This window comes from Oryctolagus cuniculus, chromosome 15 (genome assembly GCF_964237555.1).
Source record: "Oryctolagus cuniculus chromosome 15, mOryCun1.1, whole genome shotgun sequence".
Classification (NCBI taxonomy): Eukaryota; Metazoa; Chordata; class Mammalia; order Lagomorpha; family Leporidae; genus Oryctolagus; species Oryctolagus cuniculus.
In genome coordinates, this window is record NC_091446.1 from 43479358 (window position 1) to 43507076 (window position 27719).

At 42.3% G+C, this 27719-nt stretch overlaps 1 protein-coding gene across 14 annotated transcripts in view; it reads left to right on the forward strand.

Annotated features, from left to right (window-relative positions):
- The window catches only part of SGMS1 (sphingomyelin synthase 1), a 337794-nt gene that overhangs the window by 205331 nt on the left and 104744 nt on the right, over nt 1-27719 (forward strand). For 11 of the 14 annotated variants that reach the window (XM_051823915.2, XM_051823912.2, XM_070057669.1 and 8 more), the window contains one exon: nt 890-970. The gene's annotated coding sequence lies outside the window, so the exon portion shown is untranslated. Of the gene's footprint in view, nt 1-889; nt 971-14875; nt 15601-27719 lie in introns of those variants that run through there. The other 3 variants (XM_008270128.4, XM_002718491.5, XM_070057675.1) reach the window with 3 other exon arrangements.

Genomic DNA, 27719 nt, shown 5'->3' on the forward strand with positions numbered 1-27719 from the left:
AAAGCATACTTGACTTGGGTGGATTATTTCTTTCAATTTGTTTTGATACTCAGTACCATACCGTGTAGTAGGAGGTAGTTCATTGCCTTTTAGAAATAAGGACATTGAAGCTGGGAAAACATGGATGATTTTTCCCCAAGTCATATGACTAGTAAGTGGTAGCACATTGAACCAAGATTTTTTAAATTGTGTGATGAGTTTTGGGAGATGGTGGTGGTTTTGGTTACTCACCTTCCCTGTCTTATCCATTTTAAATAATTTGGGAAACAGAGCAAGAATTAAAAGGGAATCGGCTTAATTATTAATAAAGCAGGATTAGAGAACTCAGAAGTGTCAGTACCACTTGCTTTGAAACTGCACTAGGAACCCTGTCCTGTCCTCCAGTGACCACTGGAGAGAAGTGGGAACAGAGACAGAAGCAGGCAGCCATTGTCCTGGCTACTGAGTGGAGTTGGCTGCTCCAGGGGTGTTTGAGAGAACAAGAGGGAGGCCCTTGTTGCCTGCCTCAGAGCAGTGGCCAAGCACTAAGCTAATCCTCCCAGGCAAGTTATTCATCCTGTTTTGAGAATAAGTAAGGATGAGGATGTGGGGAAGGAGACATGAAGAGAGAAGTGTGTTATTCTACTAGTTCAGGAAACAGACCGAAAATCACTTCCTGAACACAAAATGGAGGGCATTTTAAGGATTCCTCATCACAATGGTGGCAATACTGTCCTTTACCTGTCTTCTTTTAAGTGACCTATGTTATTGTCCTCTCCTTCCATTTTGCTTTTGTGAAAAAAAAAAAAAGGAAAAAGAGGACTGTACTTTAAAGAAAAGGCAAACGTAGTGGAGATCAAGAGACGGCTTTTACGGGACATGCAACTAATCAGATTCTTTCTTCTGACAGATGATGGAAATGTACTGGAACCATGGGAGAAGCCAGTAGCTCATAGGAAGCCAAGATGACAAGAATTTTTAAACATAATCCGTGAGTACATTTTGGCTAGTCCTTTGAAATTCTTGTAACTATTGATTGAATTTTCTTTAAGAAACCATGATAAAAAAGATATTATAATCAAATAACTTCAAGTAATAAAAGGAAAATATCTTGAATGTAAATACCCAAGCACTCAAGAAAATTGATGGTAACATTTGAGAAATACTGTGTGCGCATAATTTTTTTGGTGTAGGGTATATTATTTCAAGCTGGATACATTGATTTGATGAGCTAGAACGTAAGTATCTGAAAAAGTGATTAAGGAAGACTTTCACAAGGTCCATAGCTAAACTTGGAATGATCCTTCTGAAATTCACAACTCTTGGTCCCAGCACTTCCTTGTATTTTATTTCTTATTTAGATACCTTTTGTGGGTGCATTTTAGAAATAAATATGAGCAAGCTTGGTGAATATGAATAAAATCGAGATACTTGTCTATATTTGCAACTATATCTTATGTGTGTCACTTTTACACATCAGAAGCTGTTAATGTTTGTTAGTTATCTAACAGTTACAGATGGTTAGTTTTGGTTTCATTATGATAATGATAACATGAATACATGGGTTAGCTTAGTGGAAAGATAAGATACTTGGAATATGAAATTCCTAGTTTTGATATTCTCTCTCTCTCTCTCTCTCTCTCTCTCTCTCTCTCTCTCTCTCTCTCTCTTTCTCTAAGATTTGCTAACTTGAAAGGCGGATTCACAGAGAGGCAGAGGCAGAGAGAGAGAGAAATCTTCCATCCACTAGTTCATTCCCCAAATGGCCACAATGGCCACTGCTGGGATAGACTAAAGTCAGGAGCCAGGAGCTTCTTAGAGGTCTCTCTCTTTTTTTTTTTTTTTTTTTTTTGACAGGCAGAGTGGACAGTGAGAGAGAGAAACAGAGAGAAAGGTCTTCCTTTGCCGTTGGTTCACCCTCCAATGGCCGCCGCAGCCAGCGCGCTGCGGCCGGCGCACCGCGCTGATCCGATGGCAGGAGCCAGGAGCCAGGTGCTTTTCCTGGTCTCCCATGGGGTGCAGGGCCCAAGCACCTTGGCCATCCTCCACTGCATTCCCTGGCTACAGCAGAGAGCTGGCCTGGAAGAGGGGCAACCGGGACAGAATCCGGTGCCCCGACCGGGACTAGAACCCGGTGTGCCGGCGCCGCTAGGTGGAGGATTAGCCTAGTGAGCCGCGGCGCCTGCCCTTAGAGGTCTCTTATGTGAGTTCAGGGGCCCAAGCACTTGGGCCATCTTCCACTGCTTTTCCAGGTGCATTAGCAGGGAGCTGGATTGGAAGTGGAGCAACCAGGATTTGAACCGGTACCTATATGGAATGCTGACACTGTAGGCAGCGGCTTAACCTGCTATGCCACAGCACCAGCCTCCCTAGTTTTGACTCTTGCTCTTGTACTTTTTAGTAGTTATTCAGCCTCTTAAAACCTAAGTTGACTCATGTATATATTGGAATTGATAATAACTTCTAAGAAATGAGAAGCTGTGTGCAATACTTTATGCCGTGACTGATGCATTATAGGACTACAGTAAATGAAATTACTTTCTTTCCTTACATGTATATTATGATTTTACAACTTACAAGCCTTTATTCTGACTGCACAGTTCGACCAGATAGAATTCAGTGATGGCTAACGGTGTAGATAGTGTACACAGATAAATGTTAACAAGAAGACTCTGCCAGAAAGGATTCTAGTGCTTGCCAATTCCCATGTGTAAATACTGCCACCGTGGCTGATTTCCAGCTGTGAAGGAAAGTTCACATTCACACTTCATACATTCACTTTCATACTTCATTGAAAGAAGTAGCATGCCATTAAATAGTTTTCTATCAATCACATATATTAGTTGCAAATAACAGCAATAGCATAGATAATAGTAAAATAATTAAAAAGGGATGAGTTGTGAGAATTACCTTTATTTGTAATAAATTAACACTTTTTAATTTTACATAATTTAACTTTTAGGGATGGTTGTGTTTTATAATCGGAATGCTAAAAATCCTGATAAATGAACATTTGGCTCCAGCAAACTGACATGAGCTGGGTCTAGCACACACTAATTGTAGGTTTCCTGTTGGAAAGACATTTGGAAGCCACAATTCTTCAATTATCTGTCTTGGCAGATGTTGAGAGTTTGCTTTGGTTCTAAAACAAGGTTTGGTTTAAATCAGTGTTTGATGTAATGAAAGTTTCTGTGCTTGTGAAGTTTGAAATTGGAACATCTGAGGGGACTTTTTTTTAATATTTATTTATTTATTCAAAAGTCAGAGTTACACAAAGATAGAGAGAGAGAGAGGCAGAGAGAGAGAGAGAGAGGGAGGTCTTCCCTCCGATGGTTCACTCCCCAGATGGCCGCAACGGCCAGAACTGTGCCGATCCGAAGCCAGGAGCCAAGAGCTTCTTCTGGGTCTCCCACATGGGTGCAGGGGCCCAAGGACTTGGGCCATTTTATACTGCTTTCCCAAGGCATAGCAGAGAGCTGGACAGGAAGCAGAGCAGCTGGGTCTTGAACCGGCACCCATATGGGATGCCAGCGCTTTAGGCCAGGGTGTTAACCCACTGTGCCACTGCACCAGCCTCCTGAGGGGACTTTTAAAAACTCACAGAAAAATGCAGTTGAAAGATAAGTTTATTGTGGTATGGGAATTTTTGAAATACATGCATTATTTTTTCATAGTATACATTTTCTGTAAACTTTTTGAAGGGCTCTTGTAAACAAAGACCAATTTAGAATTTATGTCTATTTTCTGACGACTCTGACCAAAGTTTCTGAGGTGTTGACTGAGCTTCATCCATTACCTGTTCGGGCTGTGGAGTGGGAACACAGGGAGATAGGCCAGACTGCTGGCAACCTCCTACACTCCTTTCTATTCCTTCCCCTGCTCCCTCAGATCTGAATTCTGGGAGGAATAGACGGGGTTGCTCCCGACTAGGCACAGGTAGCTTTGCTCTTGATTGAGAAATGAATTGCTGATGAAAAGTGAATTGCCTCCTGAAAGATAAAAAAAAAAACAGAAGAAAACCCAGGCAGTTTGAAGTTCATCTTGGCTTGATGAAAATATTAGGAAGTAAACTGGAGGAAGAATGGAAAGTAGATCAGATATCTCAGTGTTTTCTGGGCCTAGTTTCTCCTTCACTTCTCTAATTTGCTCTTTAGAAAGGAACAGTTGAAGCCTGAAATTGCTAAGTGTCAGGTGAGATTGTGGTGCTTGTTTTTATTTTTGTACTCACCCACCTAGTTCTTAAAACTCTTTGTTGAATCTTAAAAAAATGCCTTGGTTATTTCAAAACATTGATTTGTACCAGATCCCAGAATCAGACTTAGAAAACATTCATATGCTTTATTTCCTCTTAAAACAAAAGGTCTTTATAGTTTCCACTGAGTCAGGGGATTATTAGGCATTGCAAAAGTAATTTTTGCACATTTCATGTGAAGGTTCATGATTAAATCTGAGAGACCTGCCTTTAGGTTATGAAATAATGCCCTGAGGCTTCATCAAGTTCAGTAGGCTGTTTCTGCAACTCTAAAAGCAAACATGGGAACAGTAATTACAGAAATTTTGCTACAGGTAAAAAATTTCTGTTATTCACAAATATTATCATTTCTTTCCCCCGAATGCACCTTGGGTTGTTTCTGAACATCCACAGTAAAATGACTTTTCAATCTGAGAGCTGTGAGGGGTAGATAGTCTTTAGATGTGTACCCTTTACAGTCTTGTATTATATTCAGATCTACAAACCCTGAGGTTGGCTGGATACATAGGAGTCACAGGTTTTAAAAGTGGATTCCAAAACAACTAAAGCAGGCTTATTATACTTTAGGAGCTGATAATCAAGCCTGAAGATAGAAAATGATAATTTCAAACCAAATGTGCTAGATATTATAGAAGCTGCATAAATTCATAGGACATAGAGGAGAGAGAGAAATGATCTGAGTAGCAAGAGGAATGCGCTGGATCAGGGAGGGCTTCAAGAACAGATGACATTGGATTATTTAATAGGTGATGCCTTTTTGTCAAAATGCCCTTTATTAAGTTACAGATGTTAACACTGCTAATTGGGACAAACTTTTAAAAATGTAGAAATAATTAAATTAAAAACTCATCAGTATTATGAATACCTGTCAGTGCTATCATTAAGAGTTTTTGTTTTCTGCCATATTCTTGCCCCATGGGTCAAAGTATAACTATTGTTTTGAAGTTTGCTTCCATTGACAATACGTTGAGACAGTGTACACCTGTAATAAATGTAACCTGTGTAAGTGTTGTTGTTACATAACATTCCATGTGTGCTCATGTGTGGTTTAGAATGTTCTCTGGTACTGCACAATTTGCTTTTCAACTTTTCATCCTTATAAAGCCACTATGGGGAGCATCTTTGTGCATCCAACATGGTGCACTTATCTAATTATCTGTAAAGAATCCTTGTTTTTGTTTTTGTTTCCTTTCTTTCAAGAGAGAACACCAACATGCATGTATCTGTTAGGTTCATTTTGCAAGTGCTTGAGACAGCCCCATAGTGGGGCCAAAGCCTGGAGTTGGATAGTCAATCCATGTCTTAACGTATGGGTGGCAAGAACCCAGTAACTTGAGCCATCACTGGTGCCTCCCAAGGTCTACATTACTAGGAAGCTGGAGTCAGGAGCTGAAATCAGATACGGAACTTAGGTGTTCAGAAATGAGCTGCGGGTGTCTTAGCTGCAAGGATAAACTCCCACCCCATACAGAATCTTTGTAGATAGTTGGGAGCAGTGCTTAGGGGACACTCCAGAAACATTCTTGAGAAAGGTTAGAATTGTAATTTAGGGGCTGGCATTATGGCGCAGCTGGTGAAGCTGCCTCCTGCAAAGCTGACATCCCACATGGGCACGGATTCATGTTCTGGCTACTCCACTTCCAATACAGCTCCCTGCTAATGGCCTGGGGAACATAGTGGAAGATGGGTCAAGTGCTTCAGCCTTGCCCAGCGCTGGCCATTGTGGCCAACTGGAAGTGAACCACCAGTTGGAAGATCTCTCTCCATCTCTCTGTCTCTATCTAGCTCTTTCAAATAAAAGCAAAGAATTGTAATTTAATAGATCCCGAAAAGAGAAGGGGAGTAGTGCTAATTAGGGCTGGAGATAGAAGACAAGAGGCTATTTGATGGTAAGCTCATGTTCATTGTCAGTTGGGAGCCATTTTGGAATCCATGACATACTTTAAATGAATTACTGAAAATCTTCAGTTGTCCTTAATTACACATGTTTTGGAAAGAAAGAAAAATAATTAATATTCTTTGAAATTTCCAGAAAGACTGGGTCTTTCATCTTTATTTTTAGAATTTATTTTATTCTCTTTAAAAACAGAGTGACAGAGAAACAGAGGAGACCACTCTCCCATCCACTGGTTCAGTTTCCAAACATCTGCAACATCTGGGGCTGGGCTGGTCCAGGCCTGGAGCTGGAACTCCATCTGGGTCTCCCACCAATACGGCAGAGGCCCAAGTACTTGGGCTATCTTCTACACTTTTCCAGGTGCATTACCCAGGAGCTAGATTAGAAGTGGAGTAACTGAGACTTGAACCTGCATTCAGATATGTGCTCCAACTTAGGGTGCCACAGGTGGCACAGGTGGCAATTTAACCTGATTGCCTAGGCCCTGAGACGAGGCTGTTTAAAACTCTCATGAACCTTAGGAAACTAACCAGAGCATGAACAAGTAATACAGGTCATGGTAAAAGTGTGTGTGTGTGTAGAAAAAAATTTAGAGGTTTTGGAAAGTGAAGGGAACATCAATGAATTATTTTTATACTGAAGGAATTGTAACAAATTATGATTAAAATTTAAAGATAATCTGGGAAAGATGTGGATTAGGAACAAGTATCATAACACGACTTTACATTTACTGAGTGCTTGTACAAATATGTGGCTTATGTGTTTAAAATACATCATTTTATTTATTCTCACAACAACCTTCTTAGGGCCATTCTAGGATTATCTCCATTTTGCAGGTGGAACAGAGGCTGCAAAGACTGACTTGCTTAAGGTGGGTGAGTGCACATGTTGTTGGACACGTTGCTCACCTCAGTGCTGCTGGGGCCTTGGGCAAGTCCTGAGACTTCACCAGGATGACCCTTGATTTTATTCCTCACCCTTTTATAGAACACAGCCCATCAAGGTCTGGATTTCTCTTCAGAAATCTAAGATTATGGTACAGTGGTTCCTGTGGATCCACGTAGCTAGAAAATCTGGCGGTAAGTGCCAGGTGCTAAGGGAGAGAAAGCCCCCTGCTGTAATCAATAAACGCCGTTCGCGCAGGTATCCCCATCTCGTTGTAGGCTGGCCTAAGATGTTCTCTAAGCTTCATTGCTTTCTGTTAGATCAGCTTATCTTCCCTTTCTTCCACTCTGTTAGTAAATATTTATTGTGCCATTCAATTTGTACTGCATGCTAAACTGCCATGTTCTTAAATTGTAGCTTTTAATCAGTTGGTACTGACTCCATGACAAGTTTAGTGTGTGTGTCCTTATTTGAAATGTGAGGGATCTTCAAAAAGTACACAGGAAATGTATGTTATGAAAAACTGTGCATAGATTTTATATTTTACATCAAAATAAACTTGTCTTTTAATCCCATTTTCTTGTACTTTTGGCAGTACCCTTGTATACTGTAAGTTCTTTAATTTCAGATGACATGTTAATTTTCTTCTTGTCATATAAATTACTCAACACACTGTTACAACAAAATTAAGCCCTTAGCCCAGCAGTTAAGATGCCTGCATTCCATAATCAGAGTACCGGAGTTCAGTACCCAGCTTCTGTTCCTGACTCCAGCTTCTCGTTAATGCAGACTTGGGAGACAGCAATAATGGCTCAACTGATGGGGCTTCTGCTTCTTCCATGGGAGGCCTGAACGGAATTCCTGGCTCCCAGCTTTGACCTAGCCCAGTCCCAGCTGTTAACCAATAGATGGGAGCTCTCTCTCTCTAGTAGCTCTACATCCCAAATAAATCACAAAATATGAAGCCCTTAGTGAGTTTGATTTACTAATATATAAAGTGAAGTTTATTGTTGTTAATTGGGAAGCGCCTTCTGTTTTCTTTTTAGGATGCTTAAGGCTCTGTCATGGAAGAATCGATTGCTGTTGGCCTCAGTTTGGAATAATTTGGAGTTGATCTCTTACAATTTCAGGTTGCATGTTTATTGACCTTACATGTGTCAAAGAGACCTACTTAATTTTGTTTTCTTAATGACTAGTCCTGACTTTGGACCGCAGAGCTTATAGAGCCCTCTCTGACTAGTAGTTTCTGTGTTAAGACAATTTAGCTGTTCCCCTTCGTTCATGGCTGAATTCAGCTGTTTGTTATTACTTCTGACCTTGGCTCTACTTTGGTTTCAGAAGGCATGGATTGTTAGTAAAGCCATGTCTTGGGTCATGGTTTCAAATACTTTGTCCAACATGCATGGAAAGAAATGGCTGTCATGGGGCCAGCATTGTGGTGCAGCAGGTTAAGCTGCTGCATGTGTGACACTTGCACTGCATGACTGATACAGCTCCCTGCTCATGTGCCTGGGGAAGCGATGGAAGGTGGCCCAAGTACTTGGACCCCTGCCACCCACATGAGAGATCAAGATGCAACTTCAAGCTCCTGGCTTCAGCCTGGTCCAGCTCTAGTCATTGTGACCATCTGGGTAGTGACCCAGTAGGTGGAAGCTCTTTCTCTCTTCCTATGTCTCTCTCCAACTCTGCCTTTCAAATTTAAAAAAAAATTATTTATTTATTTATTTTTTTAAAAGAAGAAGTGGTTGTCAGTTTCACGAGGTCAGACAGGGGAAGGAGTTCTCGGATGGCAGCCATGTTTTATCATAAATGGTCAGCTGAGGTTGGGGCTGTAAATACTGAATAACCAAACATTTTTTAAAGGCATGAAACAGTTAATACTGCTAAACATGTCCATTTCATTTATATTAGCAGATCTGAGTCACCTTACTGTCAGTTTTTCCAGTTTATATTTTCTTTTTTTTTAAATTTTTTATTTAGTACATATAAATTTTCAAAGTACAGTTAATGGATTGCAATGCCCCCCCCCCATTTATATTTTCTTTTAAAACACTTTAGGCATGTATTTTAATACAGGTGGTACCTTTTTTAAAAAAGACAAAATAGATTTTTTAAATGAGAATACTATGTGCAAATCCTTGGTTTTCAGTTGACCTTCTTGTAACTAGACGTGTCGGGGTAGTTTAAAGCTTACCTAGTGAAATACCTTCTGTTAGAAAATAGAAGGTACAAGTCTGCTGAGTGTATGGGACTGCCTACTAGTACTTTATTGCTTTAAGCATTCAGTCTGAAATTCTCACTGTCTCCTCACTGTAAGCTCCCTCCTGTCTGGCTGCTCTGAGCATTAAATGCAGTGGTGCCAGACTTTTGGCTTTGAAGCTAGCTTGGCCTAAAACTGACAGTTGGCCTTGGACATTTATAGTGTTCCTGATTTGCCGTATGCTCATGGGTTCAATGTAGCTGTTAACACCTGCCTTGCATTGTTACATATGGATTACATGCAAAATACTTGGGTAAAACAGAAGACACTATGTTTAGTAGTACTCAGTTAATGAATTAAGTTGAGCTTGTTTTCCTTGTTCTAGTTGGAAATTCAAATACATTTTCCTTCAGGAGCAATGTTGAAATTGAGTTTGCACACAATATTAGAAATATTGATATTATGTTTCAGATAAATCATGACTTAAATAGGCTTTTAAGGACTGGCCAAGGAAGCCATAATCTACAATGTAGATATCTTGTCATAAGTGAATGTACTCTAAGTGCCACATAAGAGTTCATTGACTTTAGACTCTAGAAGAGAGCTTCTAAAAGGTAATTTATTACCAGGTTGAAGACTGTTTGGATAAGCTCTCACATTAGGCATAAAATGGAATTTCTTGATAGGTAGTTTTTCAGCAGACAAATGAGCCCTTCTCCCTACCTTTGGGAAACTAAAGCTACCTTTTTTGGGAGAACTTACTGTTCGTTCTTGCTACCAATCTAACTAGTTGTTCCCGGTGTAGACCAGCCAGTGCATGCTGGTGCATGCTCTAAGCTGGACCAATGTGAGTTTTTCTTGGAAATTTTGAAAATTACAGCTGTATAAAAGAGGACTAATAGTACTTCTTAGTGGCAGAACTGAGAGTTAAATAGAAGGCAAACTTCAGGAAGGGAGAACAAAGCCAGCCTATGGAAGCCAAGATGCCATCTTGTCCTCATGGAGTTCTGTTTTTAGTAGGCCCTAAAGCCTAGCTTACCCCTCTGTCTTTCCTATCACTGGGTAATTTATTTTATTTTTTTTTTTATTTGACAGGCAGAGTTAGACAGTGAGAGAGAGAGACAGAGAGAAAGGCCTTCCTTCCGTTGGTTCACCCCCCAAATGGCCGCTATGGCCAGCTCGCTGCACTAATCCAAAGCCAGGAGCCAGGTGCTTCTCCTGGTCTCCCATGCGGGTGCAGGGCCCAAGCACTTGGGCCATCTTCCACTGCACTCCCTGGCCACAGCAGAGAGCTGGCCTGGAAGAGGGGCAACCGGGACAGAATCTGGCGCTCCAACCAGGACTAGAACCCGGCACCCATATGGGATGCCGGTGCTGTAGGTGAAGGATTAGCCAAGCGAGCCAGGGCGCTGGCCCCACACTGGGTAATTTAGAATCAGTCGGTTCCAACTTGCTTTTGCCTGTGCTGCTTCAAGTGCTATTTCTATTAACTGCCAGTTGAACAGTGCTGACTAATCCATTTGATTGTTTATACTTGGAATATTTATTTAGGAAGTCAGTGTCTTTGTCATGGGCAATTATAATAAAGCATTTAATTGCATAGCAGAACATCTGATTTATGACGTAGCTTTCTGAGACTAGTGGTTATGTTTATTCTCATCTCTATAAAAGCAATTGCACCAGTAGTCATCAGTAGATACTACTGACTGGAAGTGGGAGGGTAATGATCTTGATACAGGCTTTAATGGAAACACCCTAAAGCTTTTGACTTTATTGAAACAGATGCTTACCTCATGATGGTTCTGGTAGTTTTGAGTTATCTTCAAGAACTGTCCTCTGTTAACCATTTATGGTTAAGAGCACTTGTAGGTAAACACATGGGTGTTTGGAGTTAGGACGTGTACATGAAGTAATTTGGCAAAATTGTCAAATATGTATGTATGTATTGTCCCTTATGTAAAAAGGAAGACAGAATGCCTTTTTTCTTTTTTTCTTTTTTTCTTTTTTTTTTTTTTTTGCCTGCGTTCTCTTCAGGGGGTCATGGTTAGGGGAATTGAGATTTTGTGTGATGACACTGTTTTGTAAACTCCACTTCCTTTTAGGAAGTGTGGATTTGCTTTCTCAGTAGCATTTTGCATTGTTGGAACATGTTGGGAAGAGCGCAGAAACGCATCTGCTGCTTGGGCTCTCCTTGCCAACTGGTTTGAACAGCTATAATATTTGTTTATTCTTGATATGTCAGCAGTCAAAGGGAAAGTTTTCCTTTCTCCTTTGTGGCTTTTATATAACTTAACCATCATTCAATCAACAACACTGACTATTCAGAATCTGCGAGGTGCTGGGGGACACAAAGCCTCTGAAACACAGTCTCTGCCTCAGGTGCGCTTTTGTTATTTGGTGAGAGAGCGAAAGGTCAGGGAGGTGCAGACATCATCAGTTAGTTGTAAAATGGAGGCATGAAGAAGGCACTCGGAGGAAAGAGAGACCCTCAGGGCTTGGGCTACAGGGGCGAGGGCTTTAGGAGGAGAGAGTGCGTGGATCTGGAATGGGACACTTAGTAAAAAGGTGAGAGGGTCCTTCTCAGGAGGGAATGGTATGGAGGAGAATGCAAGTGGGCCAGTTGGGGCATTGGGCAGAGGATTTTTTTTTTTTTTTTTTTTTTAAGATCAGGGGTTGGAGAGGTGGAAGCCAGGTTTTGAATTTGATGGCAGGGAGACTGTGGATAACTGCTACTTTTTTTGGAATAAATGTTTTCAGCAGCCTTGTACCTTAACGTTTTGACTTGAAGTCCCAAAGGCATCCCATAAATGATTACTCCTTTTCTCTTTTGAGAATGTTCTGACCACATTGCTAATGGTGTTTTTTGAAGCACCAAAGGTTGTTACAAACATCTTTAAAGGGCTTGGCGCTACTCTTCTGGAGTCTTATTCTTCCTTGATGGAGCACCTACTCTGAATTTTAAGTTTGGCTGGATCCTAAACAAACTACAGACGTTCCCTAATTTCGGAGAGTTCAATTGATGACGTGTTGACTTCAGTGATATGGAAGCAATATGCATTTAGTAGAAAGTGTACTTGGAATTTTGATCTTGTCATGGGCTAGCAAGATGCAGTACAATACTTTCTCACAATGCTGGGCAGTGGCAGTGAGCTGACCGCCCCCCAGCAGGTCATGTGATCATGAAGGGTAGGCAGTATTCTACAGTGTTTCATGTTACCGTTGTGATGTTTGGGAGGTTAAATGTATTAAATGCATTTTAGATTGAAGATACTTTGGATTAACAATGGATTTATCAGGACATAACACCATCATAAATGGGGGTGTATCTATATGTGCTTTCCTGCCCTTCCTCTGCCCCATCTCAGAACATCTGTGTGTTCACACACACACACCCACACACACACACCATTGCATTTTTCAGACTGCAGTGTTAGGAAGTTTGCTGAGTTGTTCATAATTCATATACACGTGGGTTTTATGTAGTCTTCTCATGTTAAAGAGCTGCTGTCCCTGGTATAGCAGCCAACATATTATTAGTTCATCCAGTGTAATTAGTTGTAATAGTCTTACAAAGAGAAAATCAGTGCTCTTAAAGAAACAGTAATTTTATGGGAATGTTTGCGTAAAGTTGTCCATGAAGCAAATTGTTTTCCTTTTGATCTCCACTCTAAAATTACGGTTCTTTATCTGATGTAGAGAGGAAAGGTTTATGACATGAGGGCACGCTGGACTTTGACATCTGTCATGTGATGGTTCTGATGCGTGGGGAGGCACGGGAGGTGGGGCCTGCGAGCTGGAACAGAGGTTAGGATCCACTCAGTTTCAGTGCCCCTGGAGTCAGGGGATGACGAACGCCTGAACCAGGAATGGGAAAAATGGTACAATGTGAAAGCAGCCTCCATATTACACCTCTTGATGGTGAGAGAGAGGAGGGGCTGGTGCTGTGGCACAGTAGGTTAATCCTCCACCTGCCGTGCTGCTATCCCATATGGGTGCCGGTTCTAGTCCCGGCTGCCCCTGTTCTGATCCAGCTCTCTGTCTTATCCTGGTAAAGCAGTAGAAGATGGCCTAAGACGGTGGGCCCCTGCACCTATCGGGGAGACCTGGAAGAAGCTCCTGGCTCCAAGCTTCAGATTGGCTCGGCTCCAGCCATCACGGTCAGTTGGGGAATGAACCAGTGAATGGAAGACCTCTCTCTGTCTCTCCCTCTCACTGTCTGTAATTCTACCTCTCAAATAAAATCTTAAAAAAAAAAAAAAAAAAAGGGAGCTCAGGTAATTGCAGAATTTACCTTAAAGTGTCAGGAGATTAATATTGCCTTTATGAGGAATATGAGTCAAGCCGTTTGTCAGCTTTGTCATTTAGGACACAATCCCAAATTCACCTTCTGGGGGCCTGTTTGCCACAGGCCTAGCTTACTTTTGCTCCTTTTGGCCACAGCTTGATCTCCCAGCTGGGGAACTCCTGCCGGATGCTCCGCAAGGAATGAGGCACTTCCCTTAGCCGCTTACTGGCCGAGCTGGGGTTGGGAAGGGGCCTTGGGCTTCTGCTGCAGTGTGCTTGCCTCACTGTCCTGCTCTGGAGAAAACAGTGTTTTAAATAAATCTTGCTCCAAACAGATATGAGGAAGTTGAATTTGAGATCTGCTCCAAAGAGAAAGTTTTGTTTTGTTTTGGGTAACTTGAAGAAGAGTTTTTCTTCCGCTGTGGAAACTTGACCAGCCCTATGAAGAAACTCATTTCTTAATGAGCCCTCAGCAAGAGAAGTTCTATCATCCCCTATAATTGGCTAATTCTATACTACTTAAAGTTTCTTTTAAATGTTTTTATTCCAAAATAATGTTTAAGGCACAGTTATCCAGATAAAATAGTTCCAAAATCATACTCTTTAAAAAGTTGGCTTACCTGTGGGCTTATGTTACTAATAAAATTTCTGTTGCATCATAATATCAAGTCTAAGGATCCTAAACCTAAAGCAAGAATTCTTAAGTTTCTCAGCAGTGAAATAAAGGACTAGGACCAGGGAAAAGCAAAGAAACAGTTCAGCTCTGAAATTCTTTGGATTCTCTGTCCAGCATGGTGCTAAACGCTTTGCTTGTATTATTACATAAAATCTCTTCACATAACGTTAAATGGGCAGTTCATCCGCCTCGCTGCCGACGGTGAACTGGAACGGGGTCATACAGTCTCAGAGGTCAGATCCCACACACTTTGCACCTGCATCGCTGCCTCACTCCAGAATTTTTACCCATAGAACCTGAATGTATATCCACTGGTCATGTATCTATCATAACGTGGTTAATTGTTGTTTTCTAAGAGTGTTTAGAAGGCAACCTACCGTTTTCTGGAAGTTACAATAAAATTGTTAAAAGGCTTAAACCAAACCAAAAAAAAAAAAAAAAAAAGGATGTAAAAAGCTGCTAAGTCTGATATAAATCAAGAAGGGAAAGTTCCGCCTTCACCAACAGAGAACGTGCTTATTGGTTAGGACTGAACGGGCTGACTCACTCCTTTTTTGCCTCGGTAGAGGGCCACACCCTGCATTCCAAAAACCCTCTGCTGTCCGGCCACACCCGCTGGCCTCGCTGCTGGAGCTCAGCGGCGTAGCGCCAGGCAGTGCTCCCCGGGGAGAGGCTCCGCGCGTCCGCCCGCCGCCCCGCCGTCCCGCCCCGAGCGCCGGCGAGCGCGCCGCGGGGGGACCGCGCCGGCCGGGCAGACTCGGGGAGAAGGTCTGCGCCTCTGCTGCTCACGTTTCGCCTTACGGTCTGCGCCGAGGCAGGCAGCGCGCGCAACTTCAAGTCGCAAGGAACTTTCCAGGAGAGGCTGCCTCTGGAGAGAAGAGACCGTAAGTGTTGCTCCTTCTGGGATGTTGTGGTTCATTAAAATGCTCTCCGGGGAGGCACTCAAGCGGTGGGACCTGATGAAAAGCAGGGAAGAAACAACCGTTCTCGCCTTCCAGAAAACACCCCCATCACAGTCCGAGCTGGGTCTCTCCGGAGAAGAGAAAGGAACCTTCGTTTTGTACGAGATCCCGCTTCTTTAAGGATACAATCGGCAAGGGCGGTTTGCACCTGGGAACGCCCCGCACAGGTGCTCACGGGGGGCCAGGGTCCCAGTGTTGTGCGAAGCGACTGCTGGGATCTAATAGCCAGGGATCAGGGTGGCTCAGTTTGAGATTACCAGCTTCCCAATGGATGTTTTGAGAGCTGGTTTGTATTTATAGTCTGGTGACCAGGTTTTTGGGACTCCCCGCTTCCTTCAGCTGCGGACCTAGGGCAAAACTGTCCCTGCACGAAAGTTCTCCGGGTGCGTAGAAGCCAGCTCCTGAGTGAGCCCCGTGTCCAGTGCTGGAGGGAAGCACGTGCTCCCCTTGTTTTGGAGTGAGCAGGTTGGTTGGTTCTTGCTGTGCTTTCTGTTGAGTGTACCCAGGTAATTGCTCTTGCGGAATTTGTAGAAATCAATTCATGGAAAAGAGTGCATGGCATCTGCCCCTGCCCCCATTGGCTTTTGCTGTGTGTAATTGTTAACTTAAATTGGACTCAGAGGAATCAGGAGCCCTAATAAATTCTTTGCCTCTCAGTGCTACAAGTTATCATCCCACTTTTAACTCATTTAAGTGGATGATCACTTTGATATAATGTACAAAGAAACTCTGAGCTTCTTTCAAAAAATCTGCTTTCCTGTGCCAAAAGTTAGGGAGCGCATCTGTATGGTACAAGTGACTTGGCAGAGATTGGGAAGTAGGGGATGGAGAGAGCAGTGTTGGGCTAAGTAAAGTCACACAACTGTGACAGAGACGTGATCATCACCAGGGACCCTGGTGGTGTGTGGAGAGGCAGGCTGATGTCGGTCTGGTAGCATAAAGGGTGCCGGAAAATTGTAAGCAGGATTATAAGATTACGAGCGTAAATGACCAGGTTATGAGAGGTATCACACATGTGTGTTCATGAATACACAGCCTGATGCAGACAATAGGCAGGCTGTCAGGGAGAGAGGGGGAAAGAAAAGTCTTCCCAATCTCCTTTTTTCTTTCTTTTTTTTTTTTTTTAAGAGTTATGTGGGGAATTTCACTAGAAAGAAGTAACTTCTAAATGGAATAATGAAAATTGTTGAAACTTGAGTTACAGCCATGAACTCCTGGGAATGCTGTTTTCAAGCTCACAAGCTAATTGTTAAGCTCAATTGCTTTGCATTTACCTGATAAAGTGCCTCAGTGTGAAAGATGACAGCCTGGAATCCTCTTCCTTACAATAAACAGTGTGATGCTGCGAGAAGTGGCCGTAAAGCGACTTGTTCTCAAGTTCATGGGGCAACTAGAAAAGCCCCCTCAAGTGGTGAAAATGAGAAAATACTTTAAGCAATCTAAGATATCTGGGAATCTGAAAGGGTAACTAAATTGGGCTTTTTTGAGTTTCACCAAATGATTGTGACAAAGCTGAACATTTCAGGCTCTCCAGGTCTCACTCAGACACTGAAGTTCTTTGCACCTGTGACTTCCTTGAGTTTTCACATCAGTGCTAAAAGGTGGAGGAATTATTTCCTACTTTATGGTGAAAAAAAAAAAAAAAAAAAACCAGTCTCAGAAAGGTTATATAACCTACTCTAAATTGCACAGCTAGTTTACATTAGAAGTTGGCATTTAAAGGTTGTTGGTTTTCCCATGTGGCTCCAATCACTCCTAAAACAATGTTAATTTTTCTGTGTGAAATGATCCAGAGGACATTCTTGGTTCAAAGCAAATTTTTAAGTAATTTAAAAGCTCCTTATTATCCCAGTGCCAAAATAGCAAAGTTCAAGGGATGGTAGATTTACTCTGGAAGTTTGTGGTTTTCAAATATTAACTGAGCAAGCCCTACTCTTGGACGAGCCAGTTAACACACGTGGCTGCCTTAGAGTTGCCAATCTTTGTTGATTTTCTGCTGCTCTTTTTCTGAATGCCTCGTAGTTCTGAATGTATTCTTCCTGCTCCCCAGAAAGTGCAAATCAGGCTCTCTGATGGGAAAACCCAGAGCTGGATGAATCCACGGGCCTCCAGTGATTGGATCTTGCGGGGAGGCATCCCTGCCGTATATTATATACCACTTGAACTGATCTTAAGTTTTTGTTAGCACTGAGGTTGATGTTGAATCCCTTTTTTAAGAATGGTGATAAGATGAAAGGCATACTTTATGTGCCAAAACTTCACCTATTGAAAGAAGGAGTTGGGGAAGACTGTGTCTCACCAGGGCCAGCCAGTTCTGCGAGAATCCATCTGCTGGGAGTATCTGTTAGATGTCAGAATGCAAGAGAACAACCATCCACTCCTGCATCTCTTCTGGGCCTGGGGCTTGCTCCAGCCCCACCTCAGTGCCCTCCCTGTCTGGTTGACACAGAACACCCACCCACCTTGCCAGGTGGAACAGGGATGTGTTGTCACCTGCTTCAGTCTCTGTATCATAGCTGCCTTCAGTGACTTGAGTTCTTGAGAATGTTGAGAGAAACATTCTGATGTGATGATACACCACTTGGGAGTAATCTTGGAAAAATGATAGGGAGGGGGAATTGTACCGGAAGATTCAATTTTCAAAAATGGAAAGTGGTAAATCCTGATAATTTGTGATTCAGAGCTTCTGTTGATGTCTAGCAGAATGAAAAGTCACACTTCTGAAAAATGGATCGGGATCACTCAGGAAAAAGTGTCGTTCAGTATCTAGCATATTTGCTGAGGATCCCTCAATATCCAGTTAATCTCTTTTCTTTTGCTAGTTACTGGACAAGTATACCAGGGCATCACTGTAGATGTACTGTGTCTGCCTCAGTGAGACGTTTAGCCAGGTTCTTTACTCAAGATGGAAAACATGGGGCTGGTGTTGTGGCTCAGCAGGTTAAACTGTCGCTTGCATTGCTGGCATCCCATGTGTCAGTTCGAGGCCTGACTACGCAGATTCTGCTCTAGCTTCCTGCTGATGTGCCTGTGAAAGTACATTATTCTCTGTTGCGTTTTTCATTAATGCTTATATCAATCAATCTTTCTCTCTCTCCCTTTAAAAGGCAGAGTAACACACACACACACACACACACACACACACGGTGGAGTGGATACTTTCCATCTGCTGGTTCACTTCCCAAGTGACTACAATTGCCCATACTGGGCCAGGCCAAAGCCAGGAGCCTGGAACTCCATCCAGTTCTCCCACATGGATTCATGGGCCCAGGAACTAGGGCCATCTTCTGCTTTCTCAGGCACATTAGCAGAGAACTGGATTAGAAGTGGAGCAGCCAAGACTCAAACCAGTGCTCCAATATGGGATGTCAGCATCATAGGTGGCAGCTTACTCCACTGCACCACAACATTGGCCCCCATCTTTTTTGTTGTTCTTGTTTTTAAAGTGGAAAAGATGAGTCGGACGGCAGTACAGATAAGTGGATTTGTGCATTGCTTCCAAAGAGGAAGGATCAGTAGAGTCACATCAGACTTGAGCAAGGTGACAGAAGGGTGCCTTGACCAGGGAAGTTGATAAACATAGAGAAAAACTCACATTATTTTAGATGGAGTATTTACAACCAAGGAGGTGACAGCTCTGCACTTCTCAGAAGCATTGTAGGTAGTGCTTAAGAACAGAATCTGGATCCGAGAACCAGACTTGGGGCAAGTTATGTGACCTTTCTCTGCCTCAGTTTCTTCATTCATAAATTTCAGGTAATAGTCAGGCCTACTTCATAAGGCTGTTGAAGATGTTGAATGATTAAACAGTTCAAGTGAGGTCTGATAGTAAATGATATGTTAGCTGTTTGTCTTTTGTTCTTGCTACTGCTTTTACTGCTTTGACTGCTACTACTTGAGGCAGTGTTGTGCACATTTCTGCATCTGAGCTTAAACATCTGGCCAGCTCGGGCTTATCACGTTTGGGAGAGGGTCTAGGTAGAAACCGTTATGTGGACACATTGGTCCAGAAACACTGGGCATGTTCACCTTAGTGTAAAAGCTGAGACGGTATTTATTTAGTGTTTCCAGTGATAGAGGTGGTCCTATTCTAAATTCTGTACATTTTGTTCAGTTTCACTGGTGCTTTCTTGAAAGCTGTTAAGAGACCTCTACCCTACCTAGGATTTGGCAAAGTTCTTTCCTGGAATCATTACAGTCATGAGTTGTGTGTTCTTGGGCATTTGACCTCACTCCGTGGTTTATCACAGGGTGCTGTTTTATCTTCCAAGCAACATTTGCCAATATCTAGACACATTTTTGATTGTCATAGCTGGGGTTAGGGTGTTAGGCTACTGGCATTCAGTGGGTCAAGGTAAGGGGTACTTCTTCTTTAAAACAAATTAAAAAAAAATTCCTGAAAGGCAAAGAGACAGAGACAACCAGCCAAAGACCTTCCACCCGGGGTGCTTCTGAAAAAGCCTGGAGTACACAGGGCAGTCCCCACAACAAAGAATTATCCTGTAAAACATGTCTTGAGCATTGCTGTTGAGAAACCATGGCTTTTAGCAGTTCAACATATGTGTTTCTGTTTGAGAAATTTGAATGCTGATCTTTTGTTTAGCAGTGTTACTGAGTAGCTTTTTTTTAAAAAAAGAAAAGATTTATTTTTATTTATCTTAGAGAACGACAAAGAGGTCTTCCATCTACTGGTTGACTCCCTGTATGGCCACAGTGGCTGGGGCTGGACCAGGCCAAAGCCAGGAGCCAGGAACTTTTTCCAGATCTCTCACATGGGTACAAAAAGTCTTTCTTACATAATATTTTCAGATATATTTTTATAATATATGTTATATAAACTTTTGTAGTATTTTATAATATTTTAAAAAGTCTTTGTAAATATTCACTTAATTATTTTGAAAGAGTTACAGGGAGAAAGAAATCTTCCGTCCACTGGTTCACTCCCCAGTTGACTTCAACAGCCAACTCTGGGCGAGGCTGAAGCCAGGACTTTTGTTCAAGGCTCCCACATGCATGGCAGGAGCCCAAACACTTGCCATTGGTAGCAAGCTTCATCAGAAGTGGAGCAGCTGGAACTTGAGCTGGTGCCCCTGTGGGCTGCCAGCAGTGTTTGCAGGCTGCAGTCCCACCCACTATGCCACAATGCTGGCCCTACTGAGTAGCTTTAAGAATATGATTATGAAAGCACCTTGAAGAGGAAATGTATTCTGAAATGCACACATATATACAGCACATACATTTTATCAGCAGCAGCATACCAAAATATCTTTGCTCCACTCCCTGGAGGACTATATTACAATGATTTGGTAGTTGGATAACTGTGTGCTCGAATCTCAGCCCTGCTGATTTCACCTGCTGTGTGATTTGGGGCAAATTTTGTTTATCAGTGAGAACCACATCCCTACTTCATGGACTTGAGAGAAATGTGCTGATATGTATGTAAATTTGGTAACATCTCCTTGGACTCAGTAGTAAATGATAGCTAATGTTTTTTAAAGTTACATTCTTTTGGAGGCTAATAGAGTTGAGTAGTGTTTATTAAAATGGAAGATTTGGAGGGAAGATGGAAAAAGAAGTTGGGTTTTTTAGTAGGTAAGAGATGAAAAATGAAAAAGGTTCTTGTCTTTAGAAGGGGATGAAATCTTAGGAGAGGTAAATGTCTCTGGAGATGTTGCTTTGGCCTTGTAGGACAAGAATGAACAGTATCCTTAGGTAAGAAGCATTGTTGGAGGGGATTAGTTTGGATCTAGCTGAGAATAGAGTTTTTGTGTTTGTGAATTGCCCCACTGTAAAAACTTGTAATGTTTGTTCTTAGGCTGTATAATTCTGTTTTTTTATCCTACTCTTGGTATTGATGTTTCCTAATACATTTTACAGTGCCTTAAGAAATAAGCAACACACCCAATGAGCGTATGTGCAAATATGTTGATTTTGTTTTACTGATTTACTGTCCTCAGCACTGCCTCCATCCCCTGCAAATAAAGTGTTCATGTGCTCATTCTTCCATATTATCAAGTCTACATGTGTGTCAGCTGTGGAACTGGAGTCTGGAGGCCCGCCGTGTTTGTGTATCTGTAACAACCCGCAGCAGTGTGTGGCTTCTCCATAAGGCTAGTCGACAGTGCGTGTTACGGACTTAATGGTGTGACTTTGTGAGTGTGTTGGGGTTTGGATGCTCGTGGTTCATCTGTTTTTGCAGTTCTGTTAATTTTCTAGGGAGGTATGAGTAAGAGGCTCAGCAATGAGGTTGCCTGGCTTAGGAAAAGGCTCTTAGGTTGGAGAACTGCAGTTGCTCAATGATTTTTTTTTTCTTTAAAGAGTTTGTCCTTAATTTTGTGCCTGTTGCATTTGAACTGAATTGTGTAAGCCTCGCATAAACCTGTGAATTGAACCAGCCCTCACCTGGGTGAAATGTTAGTCTTCTGTCCCGTCAGCAGCTTGCCTCTCTTGAGTTCCTGGCTGCACCCAGAGGTGGCAGCCCAGGTGGAAGGAAGCCCAGCAGGACAGGTGGCAAGTGGAATGAGAAATTTCTAACACAGAGCAAGCTCTGTTCGTTTTTGGAGCTTTCATTAAGCTAACCTTCACGTGTACTTTACCCTTGTGATCATAGAGAGCCAGAAGGTGGTCTGCCTCGTTCTCAGGGCCTCCTACTGCCCTTGAAGTGCTGCATAAGCAGTATTGACCCAAGCTAAACAGAACTTAGTGATTCCAGCAGAGAATCCTGAACTAGTCACACAAAGCTGCATGCTTCTATGGGATCAGAAGCCAAGAGCTTGACATTCAAGCCAAGCTTAAACTCAGATCAATAATAAATTAGCAAAAGGAAGGGTTAGGCAAATTATACTTGTAGATGGTGCCCATGATCACAGTTCTGGGGACCTGGTGGATGATTTCTGCACTTTAGGTACATTTTGTTAACGTTGATTTCTCAGATGTGAGTGAGACAAGAGATTACCGTGTGCTGCTGAAAGTGATTGATGTCTGATTATGTATTTGTAAGACTGCAGGCATCAATTTGGTACAATGCTGCAAAATTTAACTTAAAAAATCTCAAATTCTAGACTTAAGCTAGGTAAACAGATGTAACAATGGGTTTCTTTGCATTTTGAAGTGAAGATATCACCAAAAGGCTTGTACGTGTTGTAGGCATAGAACAAAGAGATTTAAGTCATGGTCCAGTGGAGCAGTATGCCTCATTGCCCATGTCACAGATCTGTTAGCTTGGGTGTTTTTAGAGTTTAAGCTTGGCATTTAAAGTATTGTTCAAATACAGGAAATAGATTTAGTTCTTCTGTTCAAGAGGTTCCTCACCTTTTTCTGAAATTCCTTACGCCTTCATTCCACTGTGGAATTACTGGCTCTTAGCACAGGTGCAGTGTTTGTGTGCCTTATATGGGGTCCAAAAGGTAGATCCTTTCCTCTCTTATTGGACAAAAAAATCAGAAACCACTGCTCCCCTGCTCCCCCCAAAAAATCCCTGTAAAACAAAGCTGTCATGCATGGATCACAGCAAAGACACACAAAGTAAGTAAAGTAATTAAATGGCTTACAGAGCAGAATTATAAAAGAATTAAAGGAATTAACATGTTATTCCAAATGGGAATTTATTTGAAGAGGAATTTTAACAAGTGAAACTTGGAAACTGGATCTGAAAGGCCTGCCTGCAGAGAAGGCACCCCGATGTGGGGTCATCAGGCCTACAGCCAGACCTTACCCCTTGGTGAGTCTCTCTTTTGGCTTTTGAAACCAGGCTGCCTGGGTTCCAAACTTGACTTCAAGTGTGGTCGTGCCCTCCTAGTGTACAGTAGTGAGCCTATCTTAATCTCACAGTGCACGGTGTCAGGCCACAGCAGGAAACCACAGAATGTATTTCAGCCCCGTGCCTACTGTATATTTGTCTGATTGTAATTTGCCCTCCTCTTGTAGTTATACTGTTGGGAGACACACAGAATCTCCAGTGCTGGTATCCAACCTACATTATGGTTTTTGTTTCTGAAACACAGAAGGTATTAAATTGGCATTTTTCCTTTAGTGTCACTGTGAATGTTGTTAGCACGAGCCCTTTCTGGATCATCATGTTTATGAATTTGCAAGATTAAGGGCCAACCTTGGACTGTACTGAATCCACCAAGGTGATGCTGTGCTCCAAGGACTGGCTGCCTTCCCCAGGGTTTTGTGTCTTCTTTGTGAGTGGCCTTTTCTGTTCAACTTGCAACACATGAGTGTGATGACCTTTAAAATACTGTCTTTGTGCGACTTATAAAATGCTGAGCAGAAAAATGAGTGTTCCTGAGTGCATGCTTACTCATGCTGGAAATGTGGTGTGGTGTGGTGAGCTGTACTGTGCTGTTCTGGCAGTGACTCATGTAAGCATGAGTAAAGCAAACCAGAGTACATTGTTATGGTTACAATTACAAGGGAAACTAACTGAGTCCTACTTTGCTAGTTAGCATGTCCTATAATTCTCTTTTAAATTGGACAAATTTCCTAAAAGCTATAGAAAATCCCCATGAGAACAGTTCATAGCCAAAATTTCCCAGAATTTTTCAGTGGGGGTTTTGTATTGCAAAACTTGTAGATTTCTGATGTATGCTTTTATTTAGTTCTCAGGATAATAGGCTGTATGTAATTTCTGGGGCATTTGCGTTCTTAGAAGCTGTGATACTTTGAAAGTTATTCATAAATGACCATCCATTTACTGTTTTTTTTTTTTATTTTTAAGATTTATTTATTTACTTGAGAGGCAGAGTTACAGACAGAGAGATCTTCCATTTGCTGGGTCACTCCCCAAATGGCTGCAATGGCTGGAGCTGGGCTGATCTAAAGCCATGAGCTGGGAGCTTCTTCCAGGTCTCTCACATGGGTACAGGGGCCCAAGCACTTGGGCCATCTACTGCTTTCCCAGGCCATCAGCAGGGAACTGGATTGGAAGTAGAACAGCCAGGATTCGAACTGGTGCCCATATGGGATGCCGGCACTGCAGGCAGATGCTTAATTTACTGCGCCATAGTGCTGGCCCCATTTAATGTTCTTATATTTCTACTACCGACACTTTGCTGTGGTTTTGGTAGCAAGTGATTTTTTTTTATTGATCAGTAATTTGATAAATTTGATTCTAATGTTCTAGAAGAGCTACTTCCATAAATCCTTAGCATCTTTTAGGCAAGATTCTCAGAAGCATTGAGAACTTAATGTCATTTAGTTTGACTTTGTCCATATAAAGGTTAGAGAAGTGAAGTTAACTGTTACCTCAGGGACTACACATCAAAGAGATCAACGAGAGTGTCTTTCCATTTACAGTGCCCGCATAGATGGGGAGAGGTCATGAGAAAGCCATATATACCCAGTAAAACGCCAAGGCGATCCTCTTGGGAAAAGAGTATGGAATGCCCTGGGACGGTTCATTAGGGAATAAACAGGGTGTTATTCCTACCGGAGTGAAGAACAGGAAAAACAAAGCAAGAATTGTAACGTTGCCTCTTTCTGAAGACAGCACCTCCCTGTACTGGGTCCAGGTTCCAGCCTGCTCCTTTCTTCCACCAACAGTTTCCTCCTGACCCTTCATTCTGGAGCTACTGTTGTGTTCAAATGGGTTTTTTTCCTCTAACTGGTAGCTATGGTTGGAAGTGAATGGGGTAGGTAGGCTTGGGTGTTTATAATATTTTTAAGCCAAGATAGAATAAAAGGGCTGGTAACTTAACCATTGCTTCTCTATACTCTACGCATTCCCTGGCAAAGCACACAGGAACAGCACCAGCAGCAGAAGTCTTTTCTGTAATATTTAGGACCCTGTGTTAGACTTCTGTCCAGTATGGAAGTCAGTAGCCAACTGAAGATACTTCTTTATTTTTAAAATGTGTGTCATTTATTTAAAAGGGAGAGTAAAGGAGAGAGAGAGAGAGAGAGAAAGAACACTCCAATAGGCTGCTTCACTTCCTAAAGCAGCCAGAAACTGATTCCAGGTCTCCCCATCTGAGTAGGACAGACCCAACTACTTGGTCCATCACCTGCTTCCTCTCGGGTGCACATTAGCAAGAAGCTGGAATTGGGAGCTGAGCTAAGAATCCCACCCAGGCACTCTAATATGGAATGCAGGTGTCCCTCAGAGCATTTAACCACCAGGCCAAATGCTTCTCTGGTTAAATAAATTAAAATTGACACATTTCTTAATTGCACTGACTGTATTTTGAGCATTCAATAACCGCACATGACTACTGGCTACAGAGTTGAGCAGAACAGAAACAGAACATTTCCATCATCTCAGAAATTTCTTCCCTTCAGCCTTATGCTGTAGCCTAGCTAAATAAGGGAGCTGCTTGTATAAAATGAATTTTTCAATGGGTGAATAAAAATTTGGGAAAGGTAATTTAGACAAAGTTTCATCCTGAAATAAAATAACTATTAGGCATTTGATTCACTTTGAAGGAATTCCTATATAAATCAACACATTGCAAGGGCTTAACTCTGGTTCTTTGAGGCCAAATGAAAGTATATTGGGTTTCCTTAAGTTTAAACTGTGGCTCTCAGCAGGGCATGATGGATTTCAAGAACAGAGTCACTCTTGGACATTTGTATATACAACCATTCTATCTGATTAGTCAGGTCCTAACCAAGGGAAAAAGCCACCTTTATTTAAAACAGGGAATTGAGTGGAGTTATTTCCAAAGTGATAGTGTAATGGGAAGCCAAACACAGTGCAGTGAAGAAACCAAGAAATTGCAAAAGCCAAGAGATGAGTGGTCACAGGAAGTCACCATCAGCCAAGGGCTGCAGGGACAAAAGGAGGAGGCTGCTGTTGGAGATGGGGCAGATGGGGCTGAAGCCACAAAGGAGATCCAGACATTGATCAGAGGGTCAGGTGAGATGTGCTCCTGGCAGCAGCTCCATTTCTTGTTCAGGTGTGCACGATTATGCACTTCTTTGAGTTTTCATTGACACCTCCTCCATTGATGCTTAGCAAACTGCTAGAGGTTAGGTAGTTAAAGGCCAGGCAGCTAGGGACACAACTCAAAAAATATAAATCCTTGCTCTTTCTTCTACTTGTGCACCTTGCTGTGGAGCCTAGTTCAGGAATACTAGTAGGTAAAAGGATTGTGTCAGTTTTATCTCACACAGTCAGTAAAACTACACAATAATTTGATCAGGGGAAGTTTACTAGTAAGACTTAGGAACTGTTAACAGGGGGTTGGAGCACTGAGAGTTTGGTAAGTGAACAGAATTCTAGAGAGTATAGAATAGCAGATAGTGGGAACAAATGCTACCCCTGACCATAACCGAGGTAGAATATCCGAGGAGACTACCCTCTTCCTCCTCCCAGTGCTGAGATCAAGATCTTGATCCATACTTTTCTGGGGAGGACATGGCCTTGGCTCCTGGCAGAAAAATTGTGGAGGTGGGCATTGGCACAGTTGTTAAATCACCAATTGGGACTTCAGCATCCCATATCTAAGTGCCTGGGTTGAGCCTCAGCTTCTCCACCTCTGATCCAGCTTCCTGCTAATGTGTACGGAAAGTTGTGGTGCCACACCAGTGGAACTTGGTAATAAGCCATCTTTCCAACGTTGCTAGAAATCCAACCTTTAGGGTACCAGGGAATGCTGTTCACAGGGAAGTGTTTGACTGGAGGCACTGTACTATGAAACTGCTGGTGACAGCACCAGATGCTGGAGAAGGTACATGTGCTATAGGAGCCTGCTGGGAGATGACACTGGAGCCTGAAAGCAAAACCTCCTCCAGCAGTGTCTCTCCAGAGCCTTCCACTGACAGAACTGAATGCTAACTAGCAAATTAAAAGTAATAATAATATACTTGATGAGTGTTTGGCCTCACGGTTAAGACACCTGTGTCCCACTTCAGAGTGTCTGGATTTGATTCATGCCCCTGGCTCCAGACTCCTAATTTAGATCCTGGGAGACAGCAGAGGTTACTAAAATCACTGGGTTCTTGCCACCCATGTGGGAGACCTGGACTGAGTTTCTGTCTTTTCTCTTTCCTCTCTCAAAACAAACAACCAACTATAACAAAAACAAAATCACAAATCTGGAAAAGCCCAGATCTGTTCTTTGCAGATCAAGCAGCAAAGGGTGAATTTGCAGCTGAGAGGCAGTAAGTTGAATGTTGGACAGGGAGAAAAAAGGGCACCCTTCTAGAGCCTTTATTTTTCTTCTGTTTAGCCAGACACTTGCCCAGGATGTATTTATAGGGACTTGGGTGGGTTTTTCTCCCAGGGATATTTCATTATTTTCCTCACACTGTGAGCATTTTATGGTTCCATTTGTTAGCCATGTTACCCATACAGTAACTCTGCACTGAAAGACTGTTGAGGATTTAATTTCCTGGTTTTATTGTTTGCCTCTCCCATGTTAGACAAATTGCTGGCTGATCAGACACTAGCATTGCATCAGTGAGGTGACCTAAAGCTGGGGGATGTTCCCAGCTCTCTGCTCACTGCTGTGAAGATGTGCAGCCCACCCTAGGATTACAGTTGCATGTGAAATAAAGCAATTTGGAATTTTTATCTCTTAGGCTTTATAAATATTTTTCAAAGGATTTCATAATGTATCCTAGGATTTTGGTTTTGTTTG